Source organism: Furipterus horrens, unplaced genomic scaffold (genome assembly GCF_987537825.1).
Source record: "Furipterus horrens unplaced genomic scaffold, mFurHor1.1.pri manual_scaffold_17, whole genome shotgun sequence".
Lineage (NCBI taxonomy): Eukaryota > Metazoa > Chordata > Mammalia > Chiroptera > Furipteridae > Furipterus > Furipterus horrens.
Window position 1 is genome coordinate 13,747,958 of NW_028327187.1, and position 15,486 is coordinate 13,763,443.

The 15,486-nt window shown below is 39.7% G+C and overlaps 2 protein-coding genes across 2 annotated transcripts in view; one reads left to right on the forward strand and one right to left on the reverse strand.

Moving 5' to 3' along the window:
- The window catches only part of ABCB7 (ATP binding cassette subfamily B member 7), an 84,589-nt gene that overhangs the window by 68,734 nt on the left and 369 nt on the right, over positions 1–15,486 (reverse strand). The window lies entirely within an intron of this gene.
- Positions 15,181–15,486, forward strand: part of UPRT (uracil phosphoribosyltransferase homolog) — a 39,199-nt gene continuing 38,893 nt past the window's right edge. The window contains exon 1 of the mRNA XM_090264258.1: positions 15,181–15,338. The gene's annotated coding sequence lies outside the window, so the exon portion shown is untranslated. The remainder of the gene's footprint in view (positions 15,339–15,486) is intronic.

A 15,486-nucleotide genomic window follows, 5' to 3' on the forward strand; every position in this document is an offset into this window, starting at 1 on the left:
AAAAGAAACAATATATGAAAGAATATAAATCAAAATTGAATACACTCAGAAATTAGATGAGAGAACTCAAAAACAATTATAAATTTTAAAAAGCCACATTTTAGAAACAAAGCCCAAACTGGAAAGAACACAAGGAAATAAACAAGGGCAAATAAACTCAACACACGTCTTAAGAGAAGCTGAAAGCAAGAAGGAAGAAAATGCCATTAATTAAAAATAAATGAGACAAAAATGGATTCAAGAGAAGATGACCTAATTAAAGATAGGAAAATAAGATCCAGCATATGAATAATAAATGTACCTGAAGAAGAAAATTAAAAATACACTTCTCAATTTCAAAACTTGCCACAAAACTGCAGTAATTAAGACCATGTGGAACTGGCAAAAAGACAGAAACATAGATCAATGGAACAGAATTGAGAGTCCAGAAATAAACCAATACATTTATCGTCAACTTGATTTTGGACAAGTGTGTGAAAAACAGAAGAATATTCTTTTCAACAAATGGTCTTGAAGCAACTGGATAGTCATGTGCAAAACAATGAACTGGACCTCTTAGCTATACACACACACCAAAAAAAAAAAAAAAACCCATTAAAATAGATTGATAACCAAGTTATAAAAAATATAAACTATAAAACTCTTAGTATGCATACATAGGAGAATTTTAATTTTTGCTCTTGTTGTCTGTACTTTAGGTGTCACATCTAAAATACCTTTGCCAAAACCAGTGTCAAGGAGCTTTCTCCTACACTTTCATCTAGGAATTTTATGGTGCCAAGTCTTATGTTTAAATCTTTAATCCACTGAGTTGACTTTTGTGTATGGTGTAAGGGTCCGATTTCATTTCTTTGTCCATGGATATCCAGCTTTCCCAGCACTGTTTATTAAATAAACCATCCTTTCCTTATTGTGTAGCTTTGGTACTTCTGTTGAAGAGTAGTTGACCATATATGCGTGGGTTTCTTTCTAGGCTTTCCATTCTACTGCATCGGTCCCTATGTCAATTTTAGGACTCTAAAGATGACTGCAGAGTAGATGGAAGCTGCGTCCACCTGCTCCTGTCCCCAAACCGGATTTACAGCTGAACTGCTGAGCAATCAACCCGAACAATCAACTGAAACCTAGCTGATAAGAAATATTATAACTAAGGAGTACAGCAGATGGTACCGTAAGAGGGGTTGAGACATGGAAGGGGAAAGTCCTGCACACAGGTGAGGTGCAGCTGAGAGACCAGATAGATATCGTGGCTGCAGAGTTCCCTCCCCCTTGGACGTGGGGGTCTTAACCCCATGCAGGGATCCCGAATCCAAAGCAACAGAGACAGGAAGAGGAAACTGTGTATTATCTGGCGGTGGGAATCACTGGGGACCCACCACACGTGGGAGATTCAGAGTGCACCCTCCCAGTGTCGAGCCCTCCTGCTGTTACAGCACTAGCCTGGAGAGTTCACAACACGGGCACCGGGCACTGACTGCTGGAAAGGCCATGCTGCCACACTCAGGTCCTGTGGAGAGGTCTGCTGGACACAGCCAGCAGAGACTTGAAGGGGCCTTTGATTTTTCTGGGGAGTCTCTGGGTAGAGACCCAGAAAGCCTGCCAGTGACTTAAATGAATGGCTTGGGAAAGAGGTCTGGTCTACCTTATCTCAAGTGTACAGGCGGGCGCTCCATCCCCACATGTGGGGCTGCTCCTGCTGCTGAGTTCAGAGGTGCAGAGGAGCTAGACAGGGCTGGGAATTTTGGCCCACGATGCAGTCTTCAGAGTTGTGACATGCAAAGCTGGGACTTTAGGTCCTGCTTTGCTGAGGTCAGCTGTGCAGAGAGATCAGGGCACAGAGCAAGTCTGGGAATTTGGGCCCTGACCTGCTTGCTTTGGTGGTGAGCCGGGTGCCACACGGTGCTGAGAGTTTTGGACTGTGTCTCCCAGGGAAGGTTCTATCTGAGAGCCAGACAAGGGAGTGCTGAACTGCTTTGGATATTTGCAGAGGCAAACCCAGTCTCAGCTCACAGCTACCCTGGGAAGGAAAAGTGCCCATCCCCCTTCTACAGGTTTGTGGGCACCACCCACAATGGAAAACTGTTTAGATCAGCTCTGACAAGTTCCAGATACCCCATCTATGTATACTTCCATGGGGTGAGGGGGAGGAACAGCTCAGAACAGGGGCTTTCAAAGTGTGAGACACTCGAAGGCCATTGCCCAGGAACAGGACAGAGAGCTTAGCCTCCTTCTGTGGGCTGGGCCAGCATCAGCCACAATAGGAGACTCTTTGATCTATCCCCTTTAGCCCAGGGCTGCTGAGCTGCTCTTGCAAAGGTGATGGCTGGCTGTATCCATCCTGAATCAGCAGCAACCGCCCTGAGGGAACTAGAATTGGAAACTCTGGAAGAAAATGAGGGGGTTAGCTTTGAAGCAGGGGCTACTTTCCCCTCATCGAGTGCCCTAATTGTTAGAAACAAGGACATAGTGACTCCCAAACCAGTAAAAAGTCATTAGTAACAAAGGGCAAATGTAATTAGAGGATCTCTGAGAAGGGAGCTGACAGCACTGGCATATCTACAAACCACAGAAGAGGTATTTAGATAACCGTGTTAGATTGTAACTCCGGAGTAACCAGTAATGGAGAAACGGGGAAGAAGGAGCGGGGAGGGGGAGCTAATTGCATTAGGGCGGGGAAGCTAATCGCTCTCACTTTAGGGCAAAGAAGATAATCACTTTAGGGTGGAGAAGATAATCACTTTAGGGTGGCAATTTCAGGGTGGGGAAGCTAAGACTATAAAACCAGTTTCCTTTGTCTACTTGGCGGCACATCTCCTGGCTGTGGGGGTTCGCCCGGCTCTGCAGACTCGTGATAAAGGCCTCGTTTTACTGCTCAAGGCCTGTGTCCCGGTTTTTATTGTGAGCGTTTCTCACATAATGACTGCATGACCCACAAGTAGGGAACTCACTAGCTCTGTCCCAACTTGCCTGGGCTCAACTTACAGTCTCTCATCAAATGGCTCAGAAGGAAGACCAGGCAACCTCTGGGAGGCAGAGTAGCTGAAATGTGGAAGTGGGCCTCAGGTAGCCTTGGCTCTTTTCATAGAGCTTTCCCAAGCTCTAAACAGGAAGAAGTTGAATCTTTTTCGCAGATTGGCCCCTCACACACACATGCTGATGCTGGAAATCAAGACTTCTGATTTGAGCTATGTTTACATGCCTATCGGTCCAGGTGTTTAATGATCCAAGCAGCGAGCTGGACTCGCTGGTGCCCACGACAGTCTCTGACTGCTCAGGCCTCAGGATCTTAAAGACATCCTGTGACTTAAAAAGAATCTTGCTGAGTACTCCATCTTCCCTGATGTTGATAAGGAAATCAAACAAAACTAAGCACAAATGGTGTTTAACCTTGATTGCTTTCTGTTAGTGTTTAAGGAACAGTGCATCTGTTCCATAGCCTTAAAAGAATAAGTGATTGGATTTCTGTTTTTTTTTGTTTTTGAACTTATAGAGGATATATAGACATGTTTATCAGGAAACGTTCTCTTCAGTTAATCCTTTAAGCTTCCTCTGTTGTAAGTTTCAAGTACATTGTAATCATTCCTGGGATGTGCCTGAGCTCATTCCTGGACCCTCCCTGTTGACTAGCATATCTGCAAAATCCAATAAAAGGAAGGTGCTTGCACTGCTCAGGGCTGATGGTCTGAGCGAGCCACAGTCCTCCGTGCGTACTGGCCATTCATCCTGCTTGCTGGAATTATCTCAAGCGTCCCCGACCATATTCAACACTTCAACATGCAGGTCCAGTAGACAGACACAGTGAACAGAGTGGTAGCTACAGAGAGGTAGCCCAAGGCCAGTCACACACAATATCTGACAGTGATCTATATCTGAATCCCATCCAGGTGGACCCAGAACCAACAAAACCAGTGGTGGGCTTCAGAACACACCACAGCTTGACTCAACTAGCCACACAAGCAGTATACCCAAGGGGGGATTCCTGCAGGTACCATACCCTGCTGGAAACAATGTCTCAAGGGGTATCCCCTGCACAGCATCTCACAAATGGCGATTGAGTTTTACCCTTACAGTTCCCAGCCTGAAGGGTTAACTCTACCCACAAAAGGGCCAACAGCATTCAAGACTCAACTACAATAGGGGGAACACATAACCCACAAGAAATGTTCTTGGAGCATGGAACTCAGGTGATCTGAAAGATTGTGCCACTGAGCCCAACAAGACACCTTAATCATAAAACCATCAATTCAAGTTTGGAAGATATAGCACATCTACCTAACACACAGAGAGTATATGGGGAGAAAAAGAAAAATGCCCCAAACAAAAGAAATTCCCAGAAAAAGAACTACAGTAGTCCCTCTCTATATCGTGGTTCACTTATTGCGGCCTCACTGTATCACGGGATTTTTTAAAATATTATATTTAATTATTTATCGTGGATTTTTCGCTATATCGCAGGCTTTTTGTGGTACTGTATACATATGTTGTTAAAGTTACATAGGTTTAAGAGTGTAGAATAAATGTAAGGTTCCTACTTCGCGGGGGGTCGAGAATGTAATACCCGTGATAAGTGAGGGAATACTGTAAATGAAACAGATGAAATGCAAGCAACCAATATACCAGATGCAGAGTTTAAAATAATGGTTATAAGGATGCTCAAGAACCTTAGAGGAAGAATGGATGATCTCAGTGAGAAATTAAACGAGATAGTAAATATTATAAAGCACATAGAAACCATAAAAAAGAACCAGACAGAAATGAAAAATATATCTCAAATGAAGAATACACTAGAAGGAATCAACAGTAGGTTAGATAAAGCAGAGGATCGAATCAGTGAATTAGAGGACAAGAAAACAGTATTCACTCAAAGAGTAAATGAAAAAGAAACCAGACTTAGGAGAGACGAAGAAAGTCTAGGGACAACACCAAGTATAACATCATCCTCATCATAGAGGTACGAGAGGGAGAATAGAGTGAGCGAGAGACAGAGAAGACATTTGAAGAAATAATGGCAAAAATGTTCCCTAACCTGGTGCAGCAAAAAGCCACAAAAGTTCAGAAGGCACAGAGAGTCCAATCAAGCTGAACCCAAAGAGACCCACACCCATATACATCACAATTAAAATGGCAAACCATAAAGACAAAGAGAGAATCTTAAAGGCAGCAACAGAAAGACAGTTGCCTACAAGGGAGTTCCTTTAAGCTGTCAGCAGGTTTCTCAACAGAAACACTTCAGGCCAAAAAGGGTTGGCATAAACTATTCAAAGTGATGAAAATTAGGAAAATGAAACCAAGAATACTCTACCCAGCAAGGCTATCATTTAAAATTGAAGGCAAAATAAAGAGTTCCCAGACCAAAAAAAAAAAAAAAGACTAAAGGAGTTCATTACCACCAATCTAGTGTTTCAAGAAATGTTGAAGGACCTGTATTAAGAAGAAGAAATAAAAAGAGAAAGGAATACACAACAACCCAAAACCTATGGGACACAGCAAAAACAGTCCTGAGAGGGAAGTTTATAGAACTATGGGTCTACCTCAAAAAGCAAGAAAAATCTCATATAAACAATCCAACTCTACACCTAAAAGAACTACAAAAACAAAAACAAACAAAGCCCAGAGCAAGGAAAAGAAATAATAAAGATCAGAGCAGAAATAAATGACATAGAGACTAAAAAAAAAAAAAAAAAAACATAAGATCAATAAAACCAGGAACTGGTTCTTTGAAAAGATAAACAAGATTGACAAATCTTTAACCAGACTCATTAAGAAAATAAAAGAGAGGATCCAAATAAAATAAAAAATGAAAGAGAAGTAATACCTGATATCACAGAAATAAAAGGGATTGTAAGAAAATACTATGAACAACTATATGCCAAGAAATTGGACAACCTGGGCAAAATGGATAAACTTATAGAAACATACAGTTTTCCAAAACTGAATCAGGAAGAATTAGAAAACCTGAATAGACTAATAACAACAAATTAAATTTAAGCAGTAATCAAAAAACTCCCAGCAAACAAAAGTCCTGGACCAGACAGCTTCACAGGTGAATTTTACCATTCAAAGATCTAACACCTATCCTTCTTAAACTATTCCAAAAAAATTCAAGAAGAGGTAAATATGTTATTAAACTCTTCTTCTCCTGTTAATCTGTCCTTTAGTAGTGGGATGTCTCGACCAAAAACCCAAAAGGATAGAGGAAAAATTATTCTTCCTCCCGTACCAAGAAACAGACTACACCATATGACCTAAGTGTGCAGTAGGCTATATCATCCAGGTTTCTTTAAGCACACTTAATTATGTTCGCCCAATGAGGAAATCACTGTGGATGATAAAGTGGTCACATACTGAACCAGAAAAGTCCAGAGAAGACCTGCATGGCAGGTCTTACAAACCCAAAGACCAAAATCAACCACATAGGATGGTTTGAACATAAAACCTCCTAACTAAAAGGGATTCAGGGCGGATAGTCATGTCCTGGGTCTGTAGCTTCCTTGACAAAGGTCAATCCGTATCTTAAATAAGCCTGTTTTATTGTATTTTTGCATCTAAGATAACATACTTTTGGATTGTCAGAGTACTCTCCTTTTCCAGACCTTTCAGGGTATATCCACCATACCAGAATCCCACATTGTTAACTGGTTCCCCAATACCAACTCTGTGCTGTAAATGTTAATTAACTATCCTGTAACCACCAATGTAAAAATGTCTCTCCATTTTACTCTTTATCCAAGCACAGAGGTGTCCTCACTTTGCCTTCTCCCACCTCTCTAATCTTCTACTAATGTATTTCATGTAACCTCTACGTCTCCTCCTTTGATTCTAATGTATAAAATAAGCTGTAAAACTGCCATCCTCTGGAGCAGTTTCTCAATCTGTTGAGATTTTACTTCCTGGCAATTGTCAGTTTAGCTCAAATAAATTTATAAAAATTATCTACAGCTTTGGATATTGATTATGTTGACATCATCTAACAACTGTGGCCAAATAAAAAAAAAAAAAAAGAGGTTCTGTGGAAAGCAACTTCACAGACTGATCTGATCATAAATTCCTAACTGGGCAGGTCATGGCAGGTGGTCATGACACAGATATACAACTTCTTCACTAGAAGGCGTATCTTTGCCTTAAGCAAACCCTCTCCATTATTTCTGTGCATCTAGGTTAACACACCTTTGAAATGCCAGAGTAATCATGTTTTTTAGGCACCTCAGAAAGGTCACCACTCTGACAATACATAATCTTGTTAACTATTCCGTAATTCAATCTCCCCCTTGCTTTCTCCCACTTTCATGTAATCTTCCTTATGTTCCCTCCTTAATTCCAAAAGTATAAAAGAAACTTCAAAACTGTCATTCTCAGGAGCATTTGAGATCTTACTTCCTAGCAACTGTCACCAGTTTGGCTTAAATAAATTCTTATAAAAGTTCTTTACAGGTTTAGATGTTCTTACATCAATAAAATGATATGTACATAATGTATTGTTGAGCTTATAACATGTAGAGATGCAATATATTTGCCAATAACATCACAAAGAAGATGGGTGGGAGCACAGCTATTTTGAGATAAAGAAATGACTCCAGATGGTAACTCAAACATAAGAGAACAGATCTAGAGAACGAGAAATGATAAATATGAGGGTTAATATAACAAAAGCCATAAATATTTACTTTTCCTTATCTCAGCTTCTCTCAAAGTCATAAAATTAGATAAAGTAATATTTATGACAATGATTAGGATTGTAATGTTTCTAATTATAATGTATAAATAAAACAAAGCAGAGAAAAGGAACTACAGCTATACAAGAGTAATGCTTCTATATCCCAGTAGAATTAAGTTATAAAATCCACAGAAGAAAACATATGGGTAAATACTCACAACCTCATATTTGGCAATGGATTCCTAGCTATAACACCAAAAGTTTGAGCAACAAAAGAAAAAAATAAATTTGACTTCTTCAAAATAAAAAACTTTTGCACTTCAAAGGACACTATCAAGAGAGTAAAAGAATAATCCACAGAATTAAGAGAAAATATTTGTAAATCATATATCTGATCAGGGACTTGAATTTGGAATATATATAACACTCTTGCATCTCAATAATAGAAGACCAATCACCCAATTTAACTCTTTTGAGTGCCAACGTCGTTATGAGCGATGCTGACAAATTTTCCCAAAAGTGCCAGCATCGCTCCCAGTAACTCTTTTTTTTGATGGCTATAAATGTAAATGACATTGGAATAATTTGTATTTTATGTTTTGTTCTCTTTTTTTTTGTACCTCAGGTTATATATTGATATATTTTTTTCTCATGTTGATCCAAATTTTGAATTATGCATGGCGCTCAGAGGGTTAAAAATGGGCAAACAACCTGAATAGATATACAGATGGCCCGCAAGCACATGGACAGATGATAAACATCTTTAGTCATCAGGAAGATACAAATCAAAACCACAGCGAGATAACACTACATCCACTAGGATGGCTTGACTAAAAGAGTCAGATAACAACTACTGGCAAGGATGTGGAGAAATTGGAATGCTCATACACTTCTTATGGTAATGCAAAATGATGTAGTCACTTTGAAAATGAGTCTGGCAGTTCCTTAAATAATTAAACATAGAGTTACCATATGATCCAGCAATTCTATACCTATGTATACACCCAAGGGAAATGAAAACTTAAGTCCATGTAAGACTTGTACATGAATGTTTATTGTGGCATTATTCATAACAGGCAAAAGATGGAAACAACCCAAATGTCCAGCAGCTGAGGAATGCATGAAATCTTGTATATCCATATAATGGAATATTATACAACAATGAAAAACTATGAAGTACTTCATACATGCCCAACATGAATGATCCTTAAAAACATAATGCTAAGTAAAAGAAGCCAGTGTCAATTCCATTTATGTGAAATATCCAGAATGGACAAATCTATAGCGATTGAACATAGATTAGTATTTGCTTAGGGCAGGTTGGGGAGAGAAATGGCAGGTGATAGCCATAATGGTAACATTATGTTATGAAGTAATGAAAATGTAAATTGACTATGGTGATGGTGGCACATATCATTGAGTATACTAAAATCCATTGAATTGAATATTTTATGTGGGTGAACTGTATGATATATGAATTAACCTCAATAAATTTGTTTTAAAAAGCAAATGTGGTACAAATATATAGTGGGAATACTACTCAGCCATAGGATGAAATACTGTCATTTGCGACATGGATGGATCTTGAAAATATCATACAAAGCAAAATAAGTCAGACAGAAAAAGTCAAGAACCTTATGATTACACTCACATGGTATATAAAACTGAAAGCAACAAATCAACAAACAAGACAAACAACATAAACTCATAGACAGCAGTATGGTGGTTACCAGAAGGGCTGAGGAGAGGTAGTAAAGGGTAAAGAGGGTCAAATATATGGTGACAGAAGGAGATCTGACTTTGGGTGGTAAACACACAAAGCTATACAAGGTCTGTATGGAAAAAGTTCCACTATTGTTAATATAACAAGAACAGTTTGCACAACATTGATGTAACCTGGCAGCCAAGGAGAGTGGACTGAAATGCACATGTGCGAACAATGACAACTGTACTAGTCAGTGGGGAGGGTAGACGCTACTGAGTAAGCATGTGTACTGTGTGGCCATCACATTCAAAATGACCAAGTACAGTAACGAATCTGCATCAAATTTTGCATTAAGCTTGAACATTCCTCTGCAGAAACTATTCAGATGATTCAGAAGGCCGCAGCTATGGGCAACTGGTGACTGGCAGCTTCATCATGACAATGCACCTGCTCATGCATCAAGTCTCATGCAGAGTTTTTGGTGAAATATCAAATCACCAGGTAATTCAGCCCCACTACAGCCCAGATTTGGTGCCCTGCAACTTCTGGCTTTTTCAAAAGCTAAAGTCACGTTTGAAAGGGAAGAGATTTCAGACCCTTGATGAGATTCAGGAAAATACAACAGGGCAGCTGATGGCAACTGGGAAAACTAGATAAGGTCCCAAGGTGCCTACTTTGAAAGGGACTGAGGCGTCATTGTCCTATGTACAATGTTTCTTGTATCTTGTATCTTCTTCAAAAAATGCCTGGATACCTTCTGGACCTCATATACAGATGATGAATTATACAATTGTACACTTGAAACATATAGAATTTTATTACCCAATGTCACTCCAATAAATTTAATTAAAAAAATAAAGTATATGATCAATACCAGGATCAAGAGTCAAGGATGCTTTAAACGTAGATAAAAAGTACTGTACATGATGCCTCAGTTTCTACCATTTAAATGTTAATGAAATAAACCCAAAATTCTATCATTCATATTCATAAGTCCTTTTAATATTAACTCAAGTAGTAAAGAGGCAACTGTATAATAAATCATTACAATTTAAATCTTATCCTTTACAAGATTACAAAGGGTCTTAATATCTGAGAGGGAGGGATAGTTATTTTTTACGAACCAGGGGTATGGACTTGGGGGGGTATTGCTGGGGGAGGGAGATGCTGGGTGGAGGGGAGTAAAGGGGAGAAAATTGGAACTATTGTAACAATATAATCAATAAAATACATTTGAAAAAAAAGGGGGGGGGAAATAAATCTTATCACACAAAATCTTCCAATTTTAAGAAAAACTTCATGTTTAAGGTATTTCCCTCTACTACTAGTGCTCTAGTACTATTAGACCAGTATCTTTACAATTCAACAAATAGTTATTGTGTGCCTTGTGTCTGCCAGAGTCTTATTTACCCTTCTATAAATACCTGACACACAGAAGACAATGAATGAATGGTTTTAAAGGCTGCAAATTATCTAGGACTTAGTTCCCTCATCTGCAAATATAACTTTCTGCAATGATGGAAATGTTCCATATCTATGTGGTTATTTAGCCCTTGGAATGTAGCTAATGCAACTGTGGAATTAAGCTTTTAATTTAATTTAAATTTAAACAGCCACATAAAGCTAATTACTTCCATATTGCACACAAGCTCTAAGACATAATCCTGTGTGAAAAACACAATTACAATGCATCCCGGAAATCAAATAATTGTGTGTATATATAAATATAGAAAACAAAAGTACATAAAACAATACTTCCCTCAATATGTAAAGCACTGATACTCTTTCTTATTCTACTGAATGTCATCCTTAAAAAAGCACTGATCCAACCCACTAACATGATTTCTTAACACTGTACTAAGGCTTCTTTCAGCTCTAAAATATTTTGCTATATACTAAGGATTGTCCTAAAAGTATGCATTCAGTATTTACTTTGTAATCTTAACCACAGGTCACTAATTAATTTGAATGTGCTTCATGTTATATCAGACTCTACTTTATAGTCTTATAATCATTCCTTCATCTCCATGTTAAATTCACATTTTTTTAAAGATGGTAAGAGTTGCATACCTCTAAGAAGTAGAAAACAAAGGAAATATCTTTCCCTTGTTTTTCACATTATAGAAATGGTAATCAAAAAAAAATAATAGGGTGTAGAGAAAAGAGTAGGGGAAGATGTAGGGATAGTGCTCATGACAGGAGAGAAAGCTGTTTACTGCCATCACCTTCTCTAAAATACCTAATGACTTCTTATCCCCCTCATTCTTCCAGCCTGACAAAGTTCTACAAATTTTACCTTAAGTTCATTTCACTATTAGAGGACTACAGAACAAGAATGGTTCCCAGGAGATCATGTATTACAAACTTTCAATGATAAAGTATTTTTAAAACCTTAAGAAGAGACTTCCAGCCAAGATGGAGGCATAGGTAGACACCCCTCATCTCCCTCCACAACCATGAGAAGGAATACAACTACCTCAAAACTAAAAACAAGCAGAACTACCAGGATATTGAACTGCATGGAAGTCCAACAAAGATATAAAGAAGTAATACTCATCCAGAGAGGTAGAAGGGGTGGAGATGGGGGGGGAGGACTCAGTGTGGTGGCAGTGGCAGCGGTGGCAGCAGAAGCAAGGCAGTGGCTGTGGCTGCCTAGCAGAAAGCACAGTCACACACTATAAAAGTTGAGAGGGACATCTGGGGGAGTGCTACCAACCCTAGACCAGACTGAGAAGCTCACAGTTCCAGCACCGGGAAAACAGCCTCATTGCTTCTATGAAAACCAGTGGGGGTCAGGGCAGTGGAAGACACTGCTGGTTTCTTAGTAGAGTGTGTTTGTTTAGGGGTCCCCACAGTCCTACAACGTATGCAAACCCACCCACTCTGGGAACCACAACCAGGGCAATAGCTAGAGGGGTGCCAGTCCCATTTGAAAGTGGGAGAAGTACCTGGAAAAGGGATGAGTGCTGAGCAACCAGTATTGTTCCCTCTCAGATCCCTCCTACACACATAGTGCCATAATGTGGTGAAATGGGTCACGCACCGCACTGATGAACACCTAAGGCTCCACCCCTTATAACATCTGCAACAGCTCTACCTAAGACCCAGAGGCAAATACAGGAAGCTGTCAAGTTTAGGAGACATAGAAGTATGGCCCAAAGGAGGAAGCAAATCAAGATTCCAGTGGGAGAACTAAGCGATGAGGAGATACCCAACCTAACAGATGCAGAGTTCAAAACACAAGTGATAAGAGCGCTCACTGACTTGACAGACATGCTTGAGTGCGGGTAACACATAAGGGAAGAAGTGAAGGCTGTGCTAAGTGAAACGAAGGAAAATCTACACAAAACAAATAGTGAAGAGAAGAAAACTGGGGTTCAAATCAACAATTTGAAACATAAGGAAGAAATAAAGTCAACCAGTACAGAATGGAGAAACAAGAATTGAAAAAAACAAGGCGAGGCTTAGGAACCACTGGGACAACTTGAAGCATGCCAATATCCAAACCATAGGGCTGTTAGAAGGAAAAGAGGAGAAGCACAAAATTGAAAACTTATGTGAGAAAATAATGAAGTGAAACTCCCCATATTTGGTGAAGGAAATAGACATACAAGTCCAGGAAGCAAAGAGAGTCCCAAACAAGCTAGACCCAAAGAGGACCACGCCTTAACACATCATAATTAAAATGCCAAAGGTTCAAGATACAGAGAGAATCTCAAAAGCAGCAAGAGAAAAGCAGTGAGTTATCTACAAAGGGGTGCCTATCAGACTATCAGCTGATTTCTCAAAAGAAACTTTGCAGGCAAGAAGTCTACCCAGCAAAGCTATCATTTAGAATGGAAGGGCAGATAAAATGCTTCCCAGACAAGGTAAAGATAAAGGAGTTCCTCATCACCAAGGCATTATTATATGAAATGTAAAAGGGACTTATTTAAGAAAAAGAAGATCAAAATTATGAACATTAAAATGACAACAAACTCACAACTATCAGCAACTGAATCTAAAACATAAAAACAAAAACAGAAACAAACTAAGCAAACAACCAGAACAGGAACAGAATCATAGGTCTGGTGATCATTTGGAGGGTTATCGGCTGGGAGGGTGGAAGGGGGAGGAATGGGGAAATGGTGCAGGGATTAAGAAGCATAATCGGTTGGTACAAAATAGATAGGGGGGTGTTAAGAATAATATAGGAAAGGGTGAAGCCAAAGAGCTTACATGCATGACCCTTGGGCATGAACTAGGGAGGGTGGGATTGCTGGAGGGAAGGGGGGTACTGGGCAGAGGGGAGCAAAGGGGGAAAACTTGGGAAAATTGTAACAGCATAATCAATAAAATATACTTAATAAAAAAACCCTTAATAAAATGATCTGGATTTGCTTCTCTAGCCTAATCTGCCACTTTCTATCTTGAACTCCTCACTAGTCTAAACCACATTCAGTTCTACGAAAGGTCCACATTCTCTCTTACCTTTGGGCCTTTGCCCATGCTATTCCCTCTTTAACTAACTTCTAATGTTTCAGGTCTTTGCTTACTATCACTCACTGAAGGCAATTTTCCCCACCTTAAGATTAGACTTAATGCCCCCATGTAAATCTTCCAGTATTTTGTGCTGTCCTCATCGTTGTACTATTGCCTTTTTACTTCATCTATTTCCTCTACTAGATTATTTTAATTTTGAGAGTATGTTTCTTAAAGCTGGGGAGACTGAAATGCAGAATGGATTAAATAGAAGAAGCAATAGGAGGGAGCCTAGGTGGAGCTGCTTCGGTTCTATAGAAACGTTATAGGAAAGAAATGAGCCTAGGCTGGTGTGCTTTGACTCACTGAAAAGTCAGAGAAAAGGGTGCTTTGGGGACAGGGTCAAGGGGTTGGCCCAGGAGGAGCTGCTGCTGCCCATTGTTCCCCTGGTTGCAAGCGTCATGGGGACCCTTAGAGTTTAGGAGATGCAAGCCTGAGAGGGATGAAGAGTGGGGAGGAAAAGGCATGGGGATGCTCCTAAGAAGGAGAGCACACCTCCCCTACTAGATTTTAAACTCTTTAAGGTCAGGGCCCATATTTTGTTGTGTTCGCTGCTAAAAAGGTGTTCATTAATTACTGAATGAACAAATTCATTCCATTAGCCTAGGATCATCCCCTATTCTCCGTGCTTGGAATGTTCTCCACAGTCCTATCACCAGCATGAGATCTGCTCTATAATCTGGTCCTTAATTATCACTACTTCCTCTGGATGTCTACAGCCCTTATCGATTATACTGTTCATTTGATATCTAACCTACTGCCTTATTTTTTAGTTGCTCTTGTAATGCATAGATCCAATCTCCTTAACTAAATTGACCAATCTTCTAGGCATTAAAGTATCTGTTTTTCTTGGTACCCCATTATCGAGCATAGTGCTAGGTACAGAGTTGACATTAGATATTTGTTGATGAAGAGTCAAAACTTTAAGAGGTTGCTTCTCATACAAAGCTGGCAATACTTTAGTAATACTGATGAACAAGTGGTAGCAATTAAATGGTTTATAAATATATAAGAAACAAAAAGATACACTGAAGTAGAGCGAGTACAAATAATAAAAAACCTGTTTCTGAGAAGTAATAACGGACACAAACATTAAGAGGCGCTATAACAATTACATTCGTTAGTTAAAGAGAAGTAGCCTTGCGGCTTCCAAAGCGACCGGCGTACACGAACCCTATGTTTAGATCAAAGGACAATCGTGTCTACATATAAACTTAGGACGGTCTGTGTTTTGGAGACAAAGATAACTACAGTTTTGTCTTATCACGGAGCCCTGTCAGGAGGAGGGATAACGGGTGCCAAGTCAGGTTGCCGCTTGTTTCTACGGAGCCTGCTGTCATCTCACCGTGCTCTCCAAATGCTGCTTCCGACTGAGGAAAACCTGAACCAAAGGCAAATTGGCCCCGAATTCCATCACTAACTTTGGAAAGTAGCCCAGTTTTCCTTGCATTTACAAAGGTAAGCAGTATGGGAATGGTGTCTACCGCGTCTCTCAAAGTAAAATGATACAGTGTAAATCCTCCGAGTCACCGGCGTTCCAGGTGACCTCTGTTTGAAACCTCCCATCCCGTTCCCACTTGCTGTACTCTCAACGGGTTTCTTCGCC